Source organism: Carya illinoinensis, chromosome 12, assembly GCF_018687715.1.
Source record: "Carya illinoinensis cultivar Pawnee chromosome 12, C.illinoinensisPawnee_v1, whole genome shotgun sequence".
Taxonomy (NCBI): domain Eukaryota; kingdom Viridiplantae; phylum Streptophyta; class Magnoliopsida; order Fagales; family Juglandaceae; genus Carya; species Carya illinoinensis.
In genome coordinates this window covers 9,615,994-9,622,839 of record NC_056763.1, presented here as the reverse complement: position 1 = coordinate 9,622,839, position 6,846 = coordinate 9,615,994, and positions in this window count along the sequence as shown.

Genomic DNA, 6,846 nt, shown 5'->3' with positions numbered 1-6,846 from the left:
TTTTGGCCGCTCGAGCGAATTCAGGCAGATTCAAACGCTCGACTGCCGCTCGACAGGGAGCTCGAGTGGGTTGCTGAAAACAAAGATCGCTCGAGCAGAGGCTTTTGGCCGCTCGAGTGAAATCAGGCAGAGTCGAACGCTCGATGCGCGCTCGACACCCCGCTCGAGCGAACATCGTATTTTCACAGATTTAAGGTTTTCCGCCGTCACACCATATAAAAGTAATTTTTCATTCTAAGGCTGCGACTTTTGACTAGAGAACACTTCTTGGGATAGAAAAACATAGTTAGAGGGATTCAAATCATCTGTTTTGGAGAGGGAATTCCAATTATTACACGTACGTTGGAATCATACACGAGCACGGACGGGAGAAAAGCGTTGAATCGTTCCCTTGAGCTTTTGAAGACGATTTGCGGCTGCAAGGAGGATTTTTCAGTGTTTATTTTCTTCCAATCTTCTCAGAACAATTATGGTGAATTCGTTTATGTTGAATTTCATTTCTAGCATGAGCTAAATTTACTTTATTCTAGGAAAACGATGTAACCTATTTCCAAACTATGCTTGTTTGTCTATGCTAATTTAATGCAATTCTCTCTTTGTTTATATGATTTATTCTGAGTTTATTGCTTCTAATTAACTGGTCATTGATTAGATGATAATTAATCTTGTGATTTGCTATCGAAGGAGGGACTCATAGGGTAGATCTTGGATATTTCAGCATAGGTAAGTATAGAGATCGAAAGATTTGTATGAACCTATGTAGTAATTAAATCTTTGGTCTTATTGCGTCCTTGATTATTGAATTTGCATATTCTTGTGTGAATTGATAACCAAGAGTCAATTCCAATTGACTATCGAAAGAGGCTTTTGGATGATTTAGAGATTTGCTAATAGACAAAAGAGATTTAAATTAAGTTAGCTAGATGAGAAAAGCATAGTGAAGAATTAGGTGAAATCGATTTCCTAGAAGTTTTCATCCCCATTAAGTTGATCTTCGAACATCAGCTTTATTTCCTTTGCATATTTCTCTTTGAGTCGATTTTAGTTTAAATTGCAACTACAAAAATCTTAGTGATTCCTCTAGATAAAATCAAGTTTAGTATAATTTTGGTATTTGGCAAACGTAAGGTACCAATCCCTGAGAACGATACTCTTCTTATTACTTTATTATAAAACTACGATACTGTGCACTTGCAGTTTTGCACCGGTCACCCATATAAATATTTCCTAAACATTTCAAACATACGAGGGCTTTAAAATACTGGACTTGCTTTAAAAACACACCTTAGAGATTCAGAATGTAGAATGAGACTCGTGACCCTTAGAGAGAGAAAGGAGCGGGTTATTACAGTGATATTTAATTAAGACACTTCAGAGTATAAGTTTGCAAAACAAATTATACCATGATCCTTTGATCAATATTTAGGATTTTACAGTGCAATAAAATGTTTTGACTTTTCCGAATGTATACTGAATGAGAGTGCCTCTATATTTAATTAAGGTACTTAGGAATAAAATTTCATGAAACAAATTGCACCACTAGACTCATAGGAATATTTAGAATCTTATGTTGTAATAAAAAGTTTTGCAATTTTCTATGTGAATAGTAACACTTGGGAGAGCGCCATGTGGCAACCAATTAAATAGTTGTCAAATCACCATGTAGGATGTCCAAATCTAGTAAGAATCACTATGATTACTTTTTGGTTAGACACATGGCACAATCATAGCTACTCATGTGAGTAGTGTTTGTGAGGACCCGAACTTTTGCCAAGTCCCCGTTTCTTCTTGCCATGGTTATTTTATTTTATTATAGAAAAGATTCCCTAAGTTTAGTGAATAAGAGGTGAATAGATTTTAATTAGACAAAGACCCTTAGTGAATTTTTACTTTTAGACCTTGAGGATTCTTAGATTAAAAGGCTTGAGAATATTAGATGAGGAGAAGCCCAATAAGGACTTATATGGGTTTTGGCCAAGCTAAGGTAGGAAGGCCCAAAATATCTTCCAAGCATGTGGTAGGTGCCACATGGGTTTTGAGGGATTATTTGGTCATTTGGGTGAAAACATAGGAAAAAGGCAAGGTGAGACACTTGTCCTACATGCAAGAGGTTATAAAAGGTTGAGTGGAAGATGATGTCACCTAAAACTAGTGCTTACCTGCCACTTTGGAAAGGAAAGGGCAAGATTGACATTTGTCAAACATAAGGAGAGTATGAGATAGACTTTTGGAGTTCCAAGGAGATCTTACTTGGGAAGAGGAAGAGGCATGTTCTAGAAGCATGTGAAAGTGCAAAGGGAGAGTGAAAGGCCAACGGCATGCATGGGGGGAAGGCCAAGGGATTTGTTTTGGGAAGGCAAAAGATCACCTAGAGAAGATGAAGGGATTTCGACCAAAGCAAGACACAAACACTCACTTTGCCAAGTGTTACTCATGAACACAGTGAAGGATTTCCAAGGGAGATTTGATCTTGTGATTTTACCCTTGAACCACTTAGTTCATTGAACTTAGACATGAAATAAAAAGGCAAATAAGGAAAGTGAGAAAGATAGAGGGATGGATTGGGAGAGGAACACGACACCCTAGATTATGCCCTTTGAGTTTCCAATGCAATCCCATCCAAGAGAAGTGGCAGAGCCATTTTGCCAAGTGGCATGCATGCAAGGATCCTTGTCATTTCAAGAAGGGGATTTGAGGCACTATATAAGGGCTTGACTGAAAAGTTAGAGGGTCTTTTGCTCAAAATTTCATTTGTTGCTCTTAAGGATTTTGGCACACACTAGTTCTCTCTAGACTCAACATTTTATCTTCACTTTCTTGTCACCTTCTGGTGACCCAAACGCTACCATTTTACTCCTTCTAAGCCAAGAACCACAAGGAGTTTGCACAACACCATTCGGCTGGGGAAGGAGCTCGAGGAGGTGGGAATCATTTCCTTCTCTTGCACGCACACACACACACACACATGGCCAAGAGGGAAGATTCTCATTCTTATTCAATTTTTACTCCTTTCATCACAATCACACACTAGGACTGTGCAAAACTCTGACATTTTCGATTCCGTCCGAACTCCACTCCGATTCCGACTCCGACACAGTCGGAATTTTCGGAAAGCAGAATCGGAGTCAGAGTAGCTCCGAGTCGATGTTCAGAAATCGGAGTCAGAGTTGGAGTAGTGAGTTGCTCCGATTTCTGACTCCGACTTCCGAATTTTTTAAAATTAAAACAGATGCAAAACGACGTCGTTTTGCATCTGTTTTAATTTTTTTTAAAAATAAACCTCTTTAATAAACGACGCCGTTCCATTTAAATAGGAATGACGTCGTTCACTGTGGCCCATTGGCGTTGCATAATGGCATAATGCCATTTCTTGATTTAGCCCTCCCCGAGTCCCCCTCAGTGCAGCGGCCAGCCTCACTTCCTCGCCCGAAGACCTCACGGCTCACACTTACAGCCTTACAGCAGCACAGCGCCACAGCCTCACGGCTCACACCGTCACACGACTGCGCTCAGCCTCACACGACGGCCATCATTTTTCTTGCCCATACACAGCTCACAGCTGAGAGTAGCCGACTGGTCATCACTTACAGTCCCCAGTTCCCAATCGGTAATTACTAATTTTAGGATGTAGTTTTTTTCAAATAATGTAATGTAATGGTTCCTTTTTCTGCAATTTAATTTGTTGGTTTATGAATTTAGTTTGTTGTATGTAATTAGGATGGAAATGCAGTAACTGAATCATTGTTATAGGAATGTAAATGTGGTTGCATGCAAACTGTTTGTGAAAATGCCTCAATGAATCATTAGTTTGTTTTTTGAAATATCAAGAACGAGAACAAGTGAACAACACTAGTCTACTACTTGTGTTTAATTCTTTTTACTTAATTAAAAAAAAATCTAACATCACATTAGATCATTAGATCAAGGAGCAACACCGAACAAGAGAACAAGTGAACAACACATTAGATCATTTTTTCTACCATCTCTCATAAGTATTTAAAACAACATTTAGATCTCTTTTATTTTTTTATTCAAATCAAGGAAGTTCTATATCCTAATCAAACTGTATAGTGTATTGCCCAAGGTATGGATCTAGCTTTAAATTCAACTTTAAGACTCTCAATGCAGATAAAAAATGATCAGTTCATGATTGAAATTAATTCTCTATATATATAATAAAAGACTCAAATAATCCTTTTAATCTTTTATATACATATTGACATTTATGAGCTTTAGAGCTTCGTCCAATTGACCTGCTCGACCTAGCATGTCCACAACACATGCATAATGCTCTAATTTTGGCTCTATTCTATAGCATTTTTCATCTGGCTAAAATACTTCAACCCCTCTGTAACCAACTCAGCATGGCTACATGCCATTAGGATTCCTATAAGTGTAAACTCATCAGACTTCTGGCCTAATCTCTGCATTTTTTCAAATAGTTGTTTCCATGTCCATGAATTCCATATCATTAAATATATATATATATATATGGATTTAGGTTCATAATGGCATGTAATAAACACATGTTGGTATATATCTGGCCATGTCATATTGATAAACAAGTGATTATATTATATATATATATATATTATATTATTATATATTATCCAACTGATTATATTATATATATATATGTATGTATGCCTCCACTCTAATTTTTACTCTAATTACTTTACTCTAATTTTTTTTTTAGCAATTAACTCCCTACTTTTAATTTAATTTTTCAGATTCTTTGATTTCAAATAGTATGGATGCTAGACCTAGTGGAAGTAGAGACTGTGGAGACGATGCCAGTCCTCCTACACTAGCGAGGGCTTCCACCCCGACGACGACTGATACTTCCACCCCTGGAGCCCCATCTAGGGCAGCATCTAAACCAGCATCTAGAGCAGCTACTTCTTGTGCAAGTAGTCGACTCCCAGTAGATATAGAAGGAGAAGATGAAGATATGTTCAATGAAGAGGAGGAGATGGCAGATGTGCCCATTGAGCCTGATCAACCACCACGGCCTTCAAAAAAATGGTCGTGGACGTGGGAACATTTCACTAAAATTCCTGGTGATCGTGTGAACCCTCAAGCAAGATGCAACCACTGTGGGCAACTTTGTGGTTGCCATTCGAAGAAGCAAGGCACCAGTGTATTAATAGCAAATCTTACTAGTTGCCAACGGTATAAGATCGCAAAGGGATTGGCGGCCACTGGCACTGATCAAACAAAACTCAGTTATGAAACTCAAATGGCAACTGATGGTGGCCATTCACATGTTAAGAAGCTTATAATCCCTCAATATAGTGAGAAGATGTTGCGGGAATTACTTGCTGAGATGATCATTACTGATGAGATGCCTTTTACCACAGTTGACAAAAAAGGCTTCAACAAATTTGTGCGCTGTCTTGAGCCACGTTTTCCCATGCCGTCACGGTATACGGTTATGCGAGATTGTATGAAGAGGCATGTGAGGGAAAAGACGGAAATGAAGGAGATGTTTAGTCGAACTGGCCAGAGAGTGTCATTTACCACTGATACATGGACGTCCATACAAAATGTGGGCTACATGTGTATCACAGCCCACTTTATTGACAGTGAGTGGACGCTGCATAAACGAATAATTGGATTTAAAGAGATTGTTGATCACAAGGGTGCATCCATTGGTGCAATGATGGATGATTGGAAGTCAATTAGGTTGTTGGATCTTGAATTTCGCATGGGCCTTCAGAGTTGGGCCTTCGGAGTCAGAGTTGGGCCTTCGGAGTCGGAGGTGGGCCGAAGCCCAACAATGCTCTGATCGGAGTTCCGAACTCCGATCGGAGTTCCGACATCATTTCGGAGTCGGACTCCGACACCGTTCGGAGTTGGAGTTGGAGTGAAAATTTTTCTCCGACTCCTGTCGGAGTCGGAGCCCACCCCTATCACACACCTAGATGCCTATGAGTTTTGGAGGAAAGAAACACAAGTGGAAGGGATTAGGGTTTCAATTTTTGCTTGAAAAATGGAAGATAGGGTTTTATCCTTAGAGAAAAGAAGGAACCCGAATACCCTTAGCACTTTAAGTGTTGAAAACACAAATTTTAGAAAAGCTTAAGTTTCAGTTTTTACATAGAGGAAAAACTAGGGTTTGAACTTTCAAGAAGTTTCGGCCCCTAGGGTGTTTTGAGAAAAGGATTTCAAAAGCACTCTGCACTCACACTCACTCATATTTTCGGGACTTAGAGTTTTTGTGTATGACTTTCTAATAAGACTATGCTATATTTTTAGATTTTTCTACTTTAAATTGTTGAATTTTTGTAAATATACACTCAACTTGCTCTTGGTTAATACTTGCATATATTTGTGTAGATCCTTTCAGTGTTATTGTAATTTTCATTGTTATTCTTATTTGCTTGTTTGAATACTCTTACATATACTTGGAATATGAATATGGAATGATTAATGTAACTATGTTTGTGATGAAAAAATGGTGATAAAATGATATATATGATTCGGTTTGGAGGAAAAAGACATTGAGGTTTCAGAGTTTTTGATGATTTGGTTTTACCATGCCTTGAATGATTTGGATTGTGTATAACTGCTATGATTTTATGTCTTGTTTTACTATATCGTAAGTTCTAAGTACCTTGGATGAAAATTGAAGCATGTTTAAGTGATGAACTTTCATGATTTTGAAAATGCATGTTTCGACCAAGGCTTGTTTTCATGGTTCCATGTATGCAAATTGATATCTCATGTGTTTTATGTTAACATGACATGGATTAAATGTGTTATGCATGGTTATTTCATGCACGGCATTTCACGTGTCATATATCAAGTACAAGAGCGTATGTCTTAAGTCTCATGTCACATGCA